General features: G+C 38.7%; 1 protein-coding gene across 9 annotated transcripts in view; it reads right to left on the minus strand.

The window, feature by feature from the left end:
• The window catches only part of NBEA (neurobeachin), a 672061-nt gene that overhangs the window by 86501 nt on the left and 567954 nt on the right, over window positions 1-17606 (minus strand). The gene's annotated exons all lie outside the window — the stretch shown is intronic.

Here is a 17606-nt window from a genome sequence, read left to right on the forward strand (position 1 = left end):
AAACCATGTTGGAATTTTAGTCCCATTATTACACAGATGTAGCAAGTATTCTTTTATTAAATTCACCTGGAAATCTGAGGCTGGTGGAAATAATCCAGACAATTCAGATTCCCTGGAAAGCATTGTGTTAAGGCCATTAAGTCTTGTCTTAGCAACACCACTACACTACTGACTACGACATTAATCCCTACAGTGGAACACATGGTAAAATGCTCAGGATACTACATATGTGTGTGTATATATATATATTTTTTTTTTTCAACAAAGTATATGTTAGTTGGACCATTGTCTCAAACTTCCCAGGACACCATTTATCAAGATTTTCTAACATATAGTACTCACGATTTCAAATAGCAAACTGCCTTAGCTTAAGTTTTTGTCTGATTTTGACTTATTGGCATATGGAACCCATTCATATAAACCTAATAGCTGCACTGCTTTGTTTTAGGTTGCATACTGTAAGAAACAAAAGTTTCTCTAGAAAGCAAAAGATGAATAGTATGTAAAATATATAATTCCTTTATTTCAAAATGTAATATTACTAGTTAGCTATGAAGTTCCCCCCAGGGCTTAATTTTAACAAGAGAAGTAGTAGAAAATTGGTGTTTCAGTGGAAGACAAATAATGTTACACAAGAGAGAAAGATTAATAAATTGCTTGTAAGCTTTTTCTTTGGGTCTCAGGGGACTAATTCAAACAATACCATGATGTCAGCAGTTAAAAAGTCTTTTAAAATTTTCATAATAAACTCTTATTTGCAAGGATTCTTATCCTGAATATTAAAACTATTTATAAATTATGTTATTTTTCCTTAAACTTAATTATGACTTAACAAAGACTAAATAATGTTTTCAAAACTTTGGCTTAAATATAGTTTTTAAATATTCTAAGGCTTAAACCTTATTCTCTGCTAAATGTTACTGCCTATCTCTCAAAAATTTTTTACTTGCATACAGAAAGCAATGTAACTTCATTAAATGTCAACAAAGTATTAATAATATTTAACATAAACATATAATTTTTTGGTAAAAGGGCAATTACTACAATAAAATTAATGTTGAGTTCTATTACAAATTAAAATAGTAAGTTGTTCATTTAAACTGGCCTATATATTTTATGGTATTCTCAGGTGGCACAGTGGTAAAGAATCTGCTTGCCAAAGCAGGAGATGTGGGCTCAATTCATGGATCGGGATGATCCCCTGGAGAGGGAAATGGGAAACAACTCCAGTATTTTGCCTGAAAAATTCCACGGATAGAGGAGCCTGGCAGGCTACAGTCCAAGGGGTTGCAAAGAATTGGATATGACTGAGCATGCATGCACATATTTTATACTTTTTAGATATGCAGATAAGTTTTTCTAATTCAATATTATAAATTATAATATAATTATTTTTTCAGAGCATTTAAATGTTGAGTACTTTATTCTGTCTTGAATAGGCTTATAGATCTTTCATATGCATAAAATGTCTACACAATCTCTCAGGATTGACCTTACCTGACACTGTTCTGCAAGGCCTCACAAAACCAAACCCCCAAAAGGGCCTCATGGCTCTTCTTCTAATCTTTTCCAGGCTTCCCTCAACTACTTGAAAGTAGAAAAAGTAAAAATAAATCTGTACGCTTTTTATTTTATTCAAGTTCCATCAAAGTCATTTTATTGGAGTGTTTTACAGAATAATATGTTGTAGGAAACAGCTGCCCTGTATCAAAGCTTATATATGCCTCCACGAGTAATTTCTTAAAATACATGTCTACTGTTGAATTTTCATCCAATGCATTTAGAAATACATTTTATAAAACAAGTATAAATAGTTTGGCTTGTACTTATTATTTTTCTATTATTTTACTTCAATCAAGAAGCAATACTTTATTTAAAGGAAAAATGCTTCAAAATATCTGTTTGGGAAATGAGTTTCATCACAGATGACATATCTTCTTATGAGATCCAAATAGATATATCTATCTATCTATGTCTATCCATCTGTTTGGCCTATGTACCAAACTATCTACCCACTTATTTACCTACCTATCATCAATCAATTAGTCACCTACCTATACCTATCTACTCAGTCACTCACTTGTCTGACTCTTTGTGACTGCACAGACTGTAGCCTGCAAATCTCCTCTCTCCATGGAAATTTCCAGGCAAGAATACTGGAGCAGGTTGCCATTTCCTCCTCCAGGAGCCCGACCCAGGGATTGAACCTATGTCTCCAGCGTCTCCTGCATCGGCAGGTGGATTCTTTACCACTGCATCACCTGGGAAGCCCATACACCACCTACTTAACCCATGTATAAAGTGATAAGGCTGCAAATTTGTTACCCTTTTAAAAATTGAGCAACTAATGCAATGTCAATACCACTTGGATTTAGTAAATAAATAAGGTAGAATTATGATTTAAAAAACAGAACACCTAAAACTACACTTAATGAAATTTACACATTATTTTGCAATCTTTTTCGATTTTCATCATAACTACCATAGCAACAATCAGTTTTATTTTCTCTCAAACAGTAGGCATTTAGATATAGCCAGCTCTGGGCTTTTTAGGAATTCCCACATGAAATTTATAACTGAAAGTTTACAGCTTGCTACTAGATTTGCTATTTTGTCCTTGTGAATTTGTATGTCAAGTTGATGCTTAACATATTGCAGAAAATTATGATAATAACAATGCAAAATTTAAAATAATTTTACCTCTATACTTTATTATTATAATTCAAATTCTAACACTGCTATAAAGCCTGTATAGCTTGTAAAAAGCACTATTTTCAATATAAAATTGATGGAAATTACATGTGTAACATTATCATGTCTACATGAAACACTATTAAATTTACTGAAGAAATGCTGTTGAGGATTTTCTCTGCTCAATCACTTAATTTACCTGTTTTGAATACTGAGAGAGAGATTTGTTTCAGCAATAGTATCATAAAAAGCTTTGTTTCCTGATAAACTGTGATTTTTATTGTATGGGACAAAATTCCTGACAAATGCTTATGGAGATTTACATTACTAAAGGCTCTGAGAAATATTACTGTAAATAGCATTGCTTAACTGTGTCTATTCCTACTAGAACATCATCTTTCTTTTGTTTTGCTACTAAATGCAATAGAACTAGTGTCTCCTAAAATGTACTTTGAAAAATTCTGGTTAGAATAATTATAGTATATATTTTTGATTGTTAACTTTTTTTTTGGTTTCCTTTTCCTATTTTCTTTTCCCTTCTGTTCTTTTCAGTTCAGTTCAGTTCAGTCGCTCAGTTGTGTCCGACTCTCTGCAACCCCATGAATCGCAGCACGCCAGGCCTCCCTGTCCATCACCAACTCCCGGAGTTCACTCAAACTCATGTCCATCGAGTTGGTGATGCCATCCGGCCATCTCATCCTCTGTCATCCCCTTTTCCTCCTGCCCCCAATCCCTCCCAGCATCAGGGTCTTTTCCAATGAGTCAGGTCTTTGCACGAGGTGGCCAAAGTATTAGAGTTACAGCCTCAGCATCAGTCCTTCCAAAGAACACCCAGGACTGATCTCCATTAGAATGGACTGGTTGGATCTCCTTGGAGTCCAAGGGACTCTCAAGAGTCTTCTCCAACACCACAGTTCAAAAGCATCAATTCTTCAGTGCTCAGCTTTCTTCACAGTCCAACTCTCACGTTCATACATGATTACTGGAAAAACCATAGCCTTGACTAGACGGACCTTTGTTGGCCAAGTAATGTCTCTGCTTTTGAATATGCTATCTAGGTTGGTCATAACTTTCCTTCCAAGGAGTAAGTGCCTTTTAATTTCATGGCTGCAATCACCATCTGCAGTGATTTTGGAGCTCCCAAAAATAAAGTCTGACACTTTCTACTGTTTCCCTATCTATTTGCCATGACATGATGGGACCAGATGCCATGATCTTAGTTTTCTGAATGTTGAGCTTTAAGCCAACTTTTTCACTCTCCTCTTTCACTTTCGTCAAGAGGCTTACACTACCATGACAAAATAAATAAGTTACAGGGTTATATTGTACAGCAAAGAGAATATAGCCAGTATATATAATAACTTTAAATGGAATATAACCTATAAAAATTTTGAATCACTGTTTTGTACCTCTGTTACTAATATAATATTGTATATCAACTACACTACAATTAAAAAAGGGATAAGAAAAAATAAATTGCTCATTAAAAAAAAAATTACTCTGTGGTCCTTGACTAAATACTATCTTGAACAAACCAATTTTTAAAGACATACAGTAGGTAACTAGAAAAACCTGACTATGGTCACAGTTTTAGATAATATTAGGGAAATACCATAAAGTTTTGTTAGGTGTAAAGATAGTATTCTGGTAATGGAGGAAAATGTATTTTTCTTATTAAAATATTTAGGGATAAAGTGTAATATCTTTAATTTACCTTAAAAGCACTTCGGTAAAACAAAAAAAAGCTAAAATGTTAATAATTAACATCTAGGTATTGGGTAAGTGGGTATTAATAACTGTTGGTGCTTTTCTTTTGAAAAGTTTTATAATAAAAAGTCAAAATAAAATAAAAATGGAATGTAAAAACCAAAAAAAATCTTTCAAATTCTAACCAATAGTGCTTATGTTTTAAGTTGTTCTTATTGATAAGAATGCTTTTAAATTGGAAATTTGTGGTTGCAAAATATGTGAATATTTTGGTCTCTTAAATAGATTAAATCTCCCCTTTGCAGTTTTATGCACACTATTAACTTGCTTAATATGGCCTTTAATCATCAGGTGAAATTCCGCTAATCACAACACTGTTCCCACTTACATTCTTAAGAAATGGAGTCTGAAGTAATGAAGCATTAATAAAAGGAAGTGTTAAAAATTATATTTTGTTGGCTTTAACCGAGTGTATTTCTTTTAATACTTTTTCATAGGGTGAATAAACACAATTAATTATATTATGAAAAAAGATAAACTTTGAGCCAAAGTTGCAATTTGATTAGCAAAGTTTATGAGCACGTTAGTACATGGGTTGGTTCCACATGGGACCGAAGTCTCTGCAGAGGGAGAGTGGCTCACTCCAGGCATTGCTGTTGCCTCCTCTGCTTCTATTTGACATGGTTGTCTCAGCGTTTAGGAAATGTGGAGAGCATCTAGGAGATAACGTAGTCAATAGGCATTTAATTAAAAAAAAAAAAGTACATTCTACCTATTGTGGAGAAATTATAGGTAAGAAATAAGAAGGAAATACAATCTGTGTTAACTAGTACAATTTCTCCTAGAACTGTGGGGATAGAATGAGAAAATCTATGTACACTGCTTTAGCACTATGCCTGGCACATAACAGTACATGTGAAATGTGGGCTGTTATTATTCAGTTCAGTGCAGTTCAGTTGCTCAGCCGTGTCTGACTCTTTGCGACCCCATGAATCGCAGCACGCCAGGCCTCCCTGTCCATCACCAACTCCTGGAGTCCATTCAGACTCATGTCCATCAAGTCAGTGATGCCATCCAGCCATCTCATCCTTTGTCGTCCCCTTCTCCTCTTGCCCCCAATCCCTCCCAGCATCAGAGTCTTTTCCAATGAGTCAGCTCTTCGCATGAGGTGGCCAAAGTACTGGAGTTTCAGCTTTAGCATCAGTCCTTCCAAAGAAATCCCAGGGCTGATCTTCAGAATGGACTGGTTGGATCTCCTTGGAGTCCAAGGGACTCTCAAGAGTCTTCTCCAACACACAGTTCAAAAGCATCAATTCTTCCGCACTCAGCCTTCTTCACAGTCCAACTCTCACATCCATACATGACCACTGGAAAAACCATAGCCTTGACTAGACGGACCTTTGTTGGCAAAGTAATGTCTCTGCTTTTGAATATGCTATCTAGGTTGGTCATAACTTTTCTTCCAAGGAGTAAGCGTCTTTTAACTTCATGGCTGCAGTCACCATTTGCAGTGATTTTGGAGCCCAAAAAAATCAAGTCAGCCTCTGTTTCCACTCTTTCCCTATCTATTTCCCATGAAGTGATGGGACCAGAGGCCATGATTTTCGTTTTCTGAATGTTGAGATTTAAGCCAACTTTTTCACTCTCCTCTTTCACTTTCATCAAGAGGCTTTTTATTTCTTCATCACTTTCTGCCGTAAGGGTGGTGTCATCTGCATATCCGAGGTTATTGATATTTCTCCCGGCAATCTTGATTCCAGCTTGTGCTTCCACCAGCCCAGAGTACATGATGTACTCTGTATACAAGTTGAATAAGCAGGGTGACAATATACAGCCTTGACGTACTCCTTTTCCTATTTGGAAGCGGTCTGTTGTTCCATGTCCAGTTCTAACTGTTGCTTCCTGACCTGCATACAGGTTTCTCAAGAGGCAAGTCAGGTGGTCTGGTGTTCCCATCTCTTTCAGAATTTTCCACAGTTTATTGTGATCCACATGGTCAAAGGCTTTGGCATAGTCAATAAAGCAGAAAGAGATGTTTTTCTAGAACTCTCTTCTTTTTCCATGATCCAGCGGATGTTGGCAATTTGATCTCTGGTTCCTCTGCCTTTTCTAAAACCAGCTTGAACATCTGGAAGTTCTCGGTTCACATGTTGCTGAAGCCTGGCTTGGAGAATTTTGAGCATTACTTTACTAGCGTGTGAGATGAGTCCAATTGTGCGGTAGTTTGAGCATTCTTTGGCATTGCCTTTCTTTGGGATTGGAATGAAAACTGACCTTTTCCAGTCCTGTGGCCACTGCTGAGTTTTCCAAATTTGCTGGCATACTGAGTGTAGCACTTTCACAGCATCATCTTTCAGGATTTGGAATAGCTCAACTGGAATTCCATCACCTCCACTAGCTTTGTTTGTAGTGATGCTTTCTGAGGCCCACTTGACTTCACATTCCAGGATGTCTGGCTCTAGGTGAGTGATCATACCATCGTGATTCTCTGGGTCGTGAAGATCTTTTTTGTACAGTTCTTCTGTGTATTCCTGCCACCTCTTCTTAATATCTTCTGCTTCTGTTAGGTCCATACCGTTTCTGTCCTTTATCAAGCCCATCTTTGCATGAAATGTTATCATTTTGCTGTTATCATTACCCTGGAATAATTCCTAAGAAAGTTAGTTTAAAATATCTTAGTGAAAAGTACTCAATTTTACATAAAAACAATAGAGGTAAAAATAAAATACCTTAAATCTTCATGTGTCAGTTCTAAAAGATGTCAAAGTGCTAAATAGTGGGGTGATGATGAGTCTGTAAGTTTCAAGATCATCACTACTCACTGTTCCATTTCAGCTGGGAAACAAGGTTCAAAGAGACTGACTCTGGCCTAATTTTGCCACAATGATGCTATATTTTAGATGTGACACATGGCAGGTGAAATAAAAGCACATACAGCACACAGGAGAAAAGTGCTCCAGCTGTTCCCAGTTCCTTTTTTAACAGGTTACATTTTTAAAAGTAGGACAGGTTGCAGTATTTTCACCTCTCTATCTCCCTTTCTGAAAGGATAGGACACTTAGCTAAATGGGAAGGCATGAGAAAAGAGGCTAAGCAGACTTTAGCATAAGCGGACAAATTAGGACTGGGTGGGGACTTCTGTGTAAATCCTTAAGGCTCCCTGTCACCCTCTATGTGTCCCCAACAAACAACAGTGGAGAAGAAAACAAACCAAAAATGTATCGCTATTTCTGTGTGTATGTGTGTGCATACTAAGTCGCTTTGCTGCTGCTGCTGCTGCTAAGTCGCTTCAGTCGTGTCCGACTCTGTGGGACCCCATAGACGTCAGCTCACCAGGCTCGCCCGTCCCTGGGATTCTCCAGGCAAGAACACTGGAGTGGGTTGCCATTTCTTTCTCCAATGCATGAAGGTGGAAAGTGAAAGTGAAGTCGCTCAGTCGTGTCTGACTCTTAGCGACCCCATGGACTGCAGCCCACCAGGCTCCTCCGTCCATGGAATTTTCCAGGCAAGAGTACTGGAGTGGGGTGCCATTGCCTTCTCTGCTAAGTCACTTCAGTCATGCCCAACTCCTTGAGACCCTATATATAGACTGTAGCCTGCCAGGCACCTCTGTCCATGGGAGTCTCCAGGCAAAATAATGGAGCCTGCCATTTCCTACCCCAGGGACCCGACCCTGGAATCGAACCTCCCTGTCTTCTGTCTCCTGCATTAGCAGGAGGGTTCTTTACCACTAGAACCACCTGGGAAGCCCTTCTGGGTACTATGTTTCTGTGTTAGTCACTCAGGCAGGTCCAACTCTTTGCAACCTCACAGGCTGTAGTGTGCCAGGCTCCTCTGTCCATGGGATTCTTCAGACAAGAGAATGGCTTGCCATTCCCTTCTGCAGAGGATCTTCCCGCTCCCGGGAATGAACCCTGGTCTCCTGCATTGTTGGCAGATTCTCTACCGTTTGAGCTACAGGAAAGTCCTGGCTACTATAGTGAATGTGAATCAACTTGTTTCTTTGTCTGCACTTTTTGTGGTTTTTCTTCTTTCCAATTAGAAGGAAAGGAGCATAATACACAACCAGGTGAACTAAAAATGACTGTCAGCTATTCAGGGTATGGGCCAGTTCTTAACTGTCTTTTTCTTTCTACTGCCTGGCACAGAGTAGCTGTGCAATAAATGCTTATGTAATGAAAGAATAAGTGAATGGATACAATTATTAATTTGAAACTGGTGCCCTTTTGCATAGTACCCCTTGCAAATTATTGCCTTCAGTTTGGATTATTCCATGAGTTTGAAACAGTATCCTCTGCCCACAGGATTCTCCAGACAAGAATACTGGAGTAGGTTGCCATGTACTCCTTCTGCCTGGATCTTCCAGAAGCAGGTATTGAACCCAACCCCTTCATACATTGGCGGGTAGGTTCTTTACCACTAGTACCACCTGGGAAACCCAAAACAGTATCCAGATTTTGCCAATACATATCTTGCCTTAAGCAAAGGAAAAAAGGAAAGATATACCCATTTGAATGCAGAGTTCCAAAGAATAGCAAGGAGAGATAAGAAAGCCTTCCTCAGAGATCAACGCCAAAAAACAGAGGAAAACAATAGAATGGGAAAGACTGCAGATCTCTTCAAGAAAATTAGAGACACCAAGGGAACATTTCATGCAAAGATGGGCTCAATAAAGGAAGAAATGGTATGGACCTAACAGAAGCAGAACATATTAAGAAGAGGTGGCAAGAATACACAGAAGAACTATACAAAAAAGATCTTCATGATCCAGATAAGCACGATGGTGTGATCACTCACCTAGAGCCAGACATCCTGGAATGTGAAGTCAAGTGGGCCTCAGAAAGCATCACTACAAACAAAGCTAGTGGAGGTGATGGAATTCCAGTTGAGCTATTCCAAATCCTGAAAGATGATGCTGTGAAAGCGCTGCACTCAATATGCCAGCAAATTTGGAAAACTCGGCAGTGGCCACAGGACTGGAAAAGGTCAGTTTTCATTCCAATCCCAAAGAAAGGCAATGCCAAAGAATGCTCAAACTACCGCACAATTGGACTCATCTCACACGCTAGTAAAGTAATGCTCAAAATTCTCCAAGCCAGGCTTCAGCAATATGTGAACCGTGAACTTCCAGTTCAAGCTGGTTTTAGAAAAGGCAGAGGAACCAGAGATCAAATTGCCAACATCCGCTGGATCATGGAAAAAGAAGAGAGTTCCAGAAAAACATCTCTTTCTGCTTTATTGACTATGCCAAAGCCTTTGACCGTGTGGATCACAATAAACTGTGGAAAATTCTGAAAGAGATGGGAATACCAGACTATCTGACTTGCCTCTTGAGAAACCTGTATGCAGGTCAGGAAGCAACAGTTAGAACTGGACATGGAACAACAGACCGCTTCCAAATAGGAAAAGGAGTACGTCAAGGCTGTATATTGTCACCCTGCTTATTTAACTTCTATGCAGAGTACATCTTGAAAAACACTGGGCTGGAGGAATCACAAGCTGGAATCAAGATTGTCGGGAGAAATGTCAATAACCTTAGATATGCAGATGATACCACCCTTATGGCATAAAGTGAAGAAGAACTAAAGAGCCTCTTGATGAAAGTCAAAGAGAGAGAAAAAGTTGGCTTAAAACTCAATGTTCAGAAAACGAAGATCATGGCATCTGGTCCCATCACTTCATGGCAATTAGATGGGGAGAGAGTGGAAACAGTGGCTGACTTGATTTTTCTGGGCTCCAAAATCACTGCAGATGGTGACTGCAGCCATGAAATTAAAAGACGTTTATTCCTTGGAAGGCAAGTTATGACCAACCTAGTCAGCATATTAAAAAGCAGAGACATCACTTTGCCAACAAAGGTCCGTCTAGTCAAGACTATGGTTTTTCCAGTGGCCGTGTATGGATGTGAGAGTTGGACTATAAAGAAAGCTGAGCACTGAAGAATTGATGCTTTTGAACTGTGGTGTTGTGGAAGACTCTTGAGAGTCCCTTGGACTGCAAGAAGATCCAACCAGTCCATCCTAAAGGAGATCAGTCCTGGGTGTTTATTGGTAGGACTGATGTTGAAGCTGAAACTCCAATCCTTTGGCCACTTGAAACGAAGAGCTGACTCATTTGAAAAGACCCTAATGCTGGGAAAGATTGAGGGCAGGAGGAGAAGTGGACGATAGAGGATGAGATGGTCAGACGGCATCACTGACTCAATGGACATGGGTTTGGGTGAACTCCAGGAGTTGGTGATGGACAGGGAGGCCTGGCGTGCTGCAGTTCATGGGGTCGCAAAGAGTCGGACATGACTGAGCGACTGGACTCAACTGAACCTTTTCTTAAAATAGTACTTATCCGTCAGTTTTGCAACAGAAGGCAGTCTAACAAAAATGATTTTCAGATTGGGTTCTATGTTAAGGCGACCTTCAACATACATTTAGAACAGATTTCTTACTTGGCTGTAGCTTTTTTTGGCAGATGGTATATAATTAAACTTATACATTCACATTTTCATGTTCTAACCAGTTTTATATCATCAGAGTCAGCTACCAATATACTTAGTTTTGCCCATTTTTCATGTTTTGTTAAAGCCTGAGCATTAGGTAAATTACATGCTAATGCAAATAAAACTAACTTCATCATAGATATTGTTAATTTATAATGAGAAAGATAAAATGACCGTAGAAACTTGCACCACATTGCCTAGTTGAGCACTCCCTACGCTAACAAGGTAAATAAACCCTTTTCTATGTGGTGTGTCGGCGTTTGACAATATCAAGGGTGGACAGTTGAGAGTATTCACACTTCAGTGCATCCATTTGCATTATCACATTTCTAAACCTCGAGGCATTATCACTTCCTTTTTAAAGTGGCATAATAATTTGGGAAATAATGGTAATGGTTATCATCATCTGTCAATCAAACAACTCCTGTGTTAACAAAACATATTTTTTCCACACAATGAATGGGTGTGTGTGTGATGTCCTATGCTCATGTCAATATTAGTAAGATTTGGCTCTTGTGATGAAACTATTTCATTTATCAGAGGGCTTGACTAGGAAATAGGAAAATTCCATTTACACTTTAGTGAGCAAGGGGCTGTGCTTCATGTCAAAGCCACATAACCACTCTAATTGCAGAGTAAAATTCATGGGTGTATGTAGATAACTGAAACAGTGGCATATATCATGCTTTAAGGTAGATTTTGCCACAAAGTCACATCTCCATGAGGAAAATCTGTATAAATTTGGAGAAAAATCTCTACACTCAGTGTTGGTTGAGTACTGAAAAGATATGTCAATGATGGGTTGTTTCATTAGCTGCCCATCATGTCAAACAATACATATGACCTCTAACCTGCACATGTAATGAATAAAACTTGAACTTGTGATGTCTAATCTGAAGAGGGGTCTAATATATTTTACTGATGAGGAACTTACTTTAATTGCTCCTGTGCTCTTCAAATGTTAAGTGGGTGAAGGAAGAGTAAGAATATTATAAATGCAATAAAATATTTCATTTAAATAAATGTGTATCTCAAATTTAAATAAACATTTAACTTCAGTAATTTGATGTTTAAGACTTTCGTTAACTTGGAAATCTACACAGATGAAAAAACAGTCATTTATTGCATGAGAAGCATTTCATATTTTATTAAAAATTGTTGCTTTTGATTTTATTAAAATAAAATTAAACCGATCTTCATCACTAGATTGCTTTCAATCACGAACTCTCAACTGAGAGTTACAGAATTCTGCTTTATTGGCCCCTAGTCACTGAATGCCACTGTGTGTTGGGCATTATGACGGATGCCTTACCTACATTATTGCACCTAACTTACAACTCCATGTGAATACTGTTGTGTTCATTGTAAAGAAGAGGAAACAGAGGTTCAGAGAGCTTAGGAAACAAGCCTAAGTCTGCATAGCGGGTGAGAGAGCTACATTTGAAGAGCTCACATTCTTTCCATGTTCTGTTTATGACCTCTCTCTTTTCTCCTCTTAATTTTAATACCGATACACATAAAGGAAAACTGAAAAGGTGCGATGATTCTGGAGCTAGCCTTTCCCAGCAGCCAGTACAGAGAACAGAAACCTCCAGTATTCCCCTCTCTCTATAACTGAGAGCTGAGTGCCTGCTGAAGCCGACTTTGTGAAGAGTAAGAAAGCCATCTCCAGCTCATATTGCTATCCTGCCCATGGCACTGAAGCCCCAGGGAAGGTATGTCTGGGGCAGACCCATTATTTTTATTTATTTTCTCATTTTTGGTTCTTGTCTGGATCCTATAAAAATATCATTACTAATTTTTCCAATGTGATTTTGTTGAGTATTGGTGGCAGTTTAGTTGCTAAGTCGTGTGCGACTCTTGAGACCCCGTGGACTGAAGCCCACCACGCTTCTCTGTCCATGGGATTTTCCAGGCAAGAATACTGGAGTAGGTTGCCAATTTCTTTCTCCAAGGGATCTTCCCAACCCAGGGATTTAATCTGGGTCTCGTGCACCGCAGGCAGATTCTTTACCAACTAGCTACCAGGGAATTCCTGTTAAGTATTAGATATGGCTTAAAAATGAAATAGCCATTGTTTTGTTAATATTGTCAGAACATTTTGGGGAAGTATGTAAGAAATGTATGTAACAGCTGAATTATGTACTTAGATCAGTTATGGGAAGAAACAGACCCAGGTGTACATAGATGTTTTACACCCTTTCCTAGCCCTCTCATTTGCTTCAGTGAAGCATCCAGGATTCCTTGAGAGAGAGATCCTTCTTTGCATTGAGAGTTAGATCTGGATTTTATGATACAAGCAATTTGTAGGAGAGGGGCTCTTTAAGAAAAGGAGCATAAAACTACAGACGTACAATTAAGGGCAAGTGATAAGAAGAGGCCCCTGAAACTTAAGGAGCTTTGAAGTTTAAGCTTCACTAGCTTAAATTAATTATGATAAATTTATTTCTGACTCCACTTAATGTCATATATTACAACCATTGTGTTGTTTAGTCACTAAGTCACACTCAACTCTTTTGTGACCCAATGGACTGTAGCCTGCCAGGCTCCTATGTCTATGGGATTTCCCAGGTAAGAATACTGGCCATTTCCTTCTCCAGGAACTCTTTCCAACCCAGGGATCAAACCCGTGTCTCCTGTACTGGCAGGTGGATTCTTTACGACTGAGCCACCATGGAGGTTCATATATTATAATTATTATTGTCGTTCAGTCGCCACGTTGTGTCTGACTCTTCATGACCCCATGGGCTGCAGCATGCCAGGCCTCCCTGTCCCTTACCATCTCCCGGAGTTTGCCCAAGTTCATGTCCCTTGCATTGGTGATGTCATCCAACCATCTCATCCTCTGTCATCCTCTTCTCCTTCTGCCTTCAACCTTTCCCAGCATTAGGGTTTTTTCCCAATGTGTTGGCTCTTTGCATCAGGTGGCCAAAGTATTGGTGCTTCAGCTTCAGCATCAATCCATCCAATGAGTATTCAAAGTTGATTTCCCTTAATATTGACTGGTTTGATCTCCTTGCTATCCAAGGGACTCTCATGAGTCATCCCCAGCACCACAGTTCAAAAGCATCAATTCTTTGGCACTCTACCTTCTTTATGGTCCAGCTCGTACAACCGTACATGACTACTGGAAAGACAATAGCCTTGACTATATGGACCTCTGTTGGCAAAGTGATGTCTTTGCTTTTTAACACACTCTCTAGGTTTGTCATAGCTTTCCTAACAAGAGGCAACTGTTTCTAATTTCATGGCTGCAGTCATCATCCTCAGTGATTTTAGGACCCAAGAAGAGGAAATCTGTCACTGCTTCCACCTTTTCCTCTTCTATTTGCCATGAAGTGATGGGGCCAGATGCCATGATCATAGTTTTTTAATATTTAGTTTTAAGCACAGCTTTTTCACTTTCCTCTTTCACCCTCATCAAGAGGTTCTTTAGGTTCTCTTTGCTTTCTGCCATTAGAGTGGGTGTTCATTGGAAGGACTGATGCTGAGGCTGAAACTCCAATATTTTGGCCACCTCATGCAAAGAGTTGACTCATTGGAAAAGACCCTGATGCTGGGAGGGATTGGGGGCAGGAGGAGAAGGGGATGACAGAAGATGAGATGGCTGGATGGCATCACCGACTCGATGCACATAAGTTTGGGGGAACTCTGGGAGTTGGTGATGGATAGGGAGGCCTGGCGTGCTTCGATTCATGGGGTCGCAAAGAGTCGGACACGACTGAGCGACTGAACTGAACTGAGCACATATCTGAGGTTGTTGATATTTCTCTTCATAATCTTGATTCCAGCTTGTAACTTATTCATATTATATGTGTAATAAGCAACCTACTGCCAATTAGTTTGTTCTCTTTCATAACCAATGAACATTCCTTGAGAGTTAGGTCTATATCTTAAAATCCTCTTAGCACCCTGGAAAGTTCCTTTTACACAGTAGCTCTGCTGCTGCTGCTAAGTCGCTTCAATCATGTCCAACTCTGTGCGACCCCATAGACGGCAGCCCACCAGGCTCCCCTGTCCCTGGGATTCTCAAGGCAAGAACACTGGAGTGGGTTGCCATTTCCTTCTCCAATGCATAAGAGTGAAAAGTGAAAGTGAAGTCGCTCAGTCGTGTCTGACTCTCAGCGACCCCATGGACTGTAGCCCACCAGGCTCCTCCATCCATGGGATTTTCCAGGTAAGAGTACTGGAGTGGGGTGCCATTGCCTTTTCCACACAGTAGCTCTGTGTATACAAACCTGTAGTTCATTTGCTATTGTATAGATTACAGAAACTATAAAGAAGAAACTTTCAGATACAGTATATTTGACATTTTATAATAGTGAGTTAGTTTAAGCTCCCTTTCTTTAGGGTATAGGAATTCAACATTCCTCTTGTCAACTCTCAGCCCTGCACATGAGGAGACATTTTCTGGGATTTCTAAGAAAGCAAAGTTTCTTTTGTCTTTCACAAGAGGAACTTGGTGAGATGCTTTCTTTGGATAGTTTGATATGAGTCTGGAACTGTCATGGTCATTTTGCTCCTAAAAGGGGATTTCTTGGAGCTACAGGAAGCTATCTAGTAGAGAGTGAATACAAAGCTCACAGAGGGGAAGGCAGAGCAGAATGGTGGAAAGAACTCGGTACTTGGTGGCATTATTTGCATCACTGGAAAAAGAAACCTGACTGAAAACTAAACCTTCCTCCTCTGAATTTTTTTTAAATTTAATTTAATTTTTTAACTTTACAATATTGTATTGGTTTTGCCATATATCAAAATGAATCCACCACAGGTATACATATGTTCTCCATCCTGAACCCTCCTCCCTCCTCCCTCCCCATACCATCCCTCTGGGTCGTCCCAGTGCACCAGCCCCAAGCATCTAGTATCGTGCATCGAACCTGGACTGGCGACTCGTTTCATATATGATATTATACATGTTTCAATGCCATTCTCCCAAATCCTCCCACCCTCTCCCTCTCCCACAGAGTCCAAAAGACTGTTTTTTAGTTGTGAGAACCAATAATGTTTATTTACTGTTCAAGACAACTGCTTAAGCTGGGCTGTCTGAAACCTTCATCAGAAGTCCTGACACAACTAGTATTTATGAAACCAATGCAATGCAGAGGTATAAAGAAAGAAAAGAAATAATCTGTGACTTTTTACAGGGACTGTACATTTCTTAATGTCTTAACTTTTATGCAGTAAAGAACTAAAAATTAGTTGAGGCTCTAAATGTTTACTAAAACAAATTCTAAAATTTATTTACTGATAGAAATTATGACTTGGGTCCTAAATTTTGTGTAGGAAAAACTTTTGTTATTGGAGAGCTTTTAGAATGTTTCTGGTTAATACTACTGTTCAAATATTCCAAATATCCCTTGAATTTCTGAAGATTAACAGACTTTTCATTAAAAATTTTATTTGTAGTACTGGTTATAACTACAAGAATTTCATGTGCTCCTCAATGGTAATCTCTTCACTGTAATATTGTTGCATCATTAGAAGTTTTTCTTTCCAGTTATATTATTATGCTTCAAATATCATTTTCCCATTAGGCATATAATATGATATATTTTCATACACTAAAATCTTATTAATGATTTTTATACAGGATGGTTTCTAGTTTGTAGCCCATTTGTAAGAAGTTCCTATTAAGAAATTCAATTAAGCACGGGAAACAATGTAAGAATAATTTACTAACAGATCAAGGTTTTAATTTGCTACCATTTTCTATCATGTTATTTTGACAGAATGTAAAGAACAAATTGCTAAAGAATAGAACATAGAATTGGAAGAAAAAGTGATCTACCCCTTAAGAACCATGGGTTCAAAAGTTCACAATATGAAGGACTCTATGTTTGCAAAAGTAGTCAGCGTTCATGTCGCCTAATTTGTTTAGGCTGTCTGTTTACCTCTTTTATTTATCTAGCACTAAATAAAATTACTAGAGCACATGTGGGTCACAAAAGGAAAAGTTCTGGCAAAAGGCATACAGGTTACATAGATCATCTTTAAAAACTTGAAGAATGTTTACATATTCTAATTACTTTAGAAATTGTGATTTCCTCATTTAACTTATCTTTTCTATAAGAATAAACTAAAAATCTATAATTAATAGTAAATATTTTACCATATGCCTTATCTCATCCATATTAATCAAGTTGAAGGCTATATTTTCTTTGGTTGGGATAATGTTTCAAGAACCTTTGAGTCCAAATGTCTTAGTGTACTTGAGCTTGCATTTTTCAGTCTGTTCCAGCCCACACTATACCTACTGCCATAATGCTGGATTCCCAAATTTCTGGTATCTGAGTCTTCCTCTCAGCTCTGGACTGGAGTCTCTCCAAGATGGCTAAGATACGTCTTTACTGACTCCTGTACACTCCTTCACCTAGGACAGGGCTTAACATACATACAGTAAATGTGTGGTGTGTGTTGAATTAATGTGTGTGAATGTGTGTTGAATTAAAGAATGGACACGTAAATGGAGGAAAGAGAGGAATTTTGGTCTGTAAGCCTCCTTTCATCATAATATCCCAGTTGATTTCAAAGAAAAAGGGCTTTCTTCCCTTGCTAAAAATAATCTGAAATACCCATAGCAGTAGTTAACTCATGAGGTTATAACACTATGTAACATGCTACATGACTATCTGAATGATAAAATAATTTTCTGTAAAATTAAATAAGGATGAACTATATTATATAGGGAACTACATGAGAGGAATTCTCATGT

This window comes from Bos grunniens, chromosome 12 (genome assembly GCF_055505025.1).
Source record: "Bos grunniens cultivar Pamir isolate PY7600 chromosome 12, Bosgru_T2T1.0, whole genome shotgun sequence".
Lineage (NCBI taxonomy): Eukaryota > Metazoa > Chordata > Mammalia > Artiodactyla > Bovidae > Bos > Bos grunniens.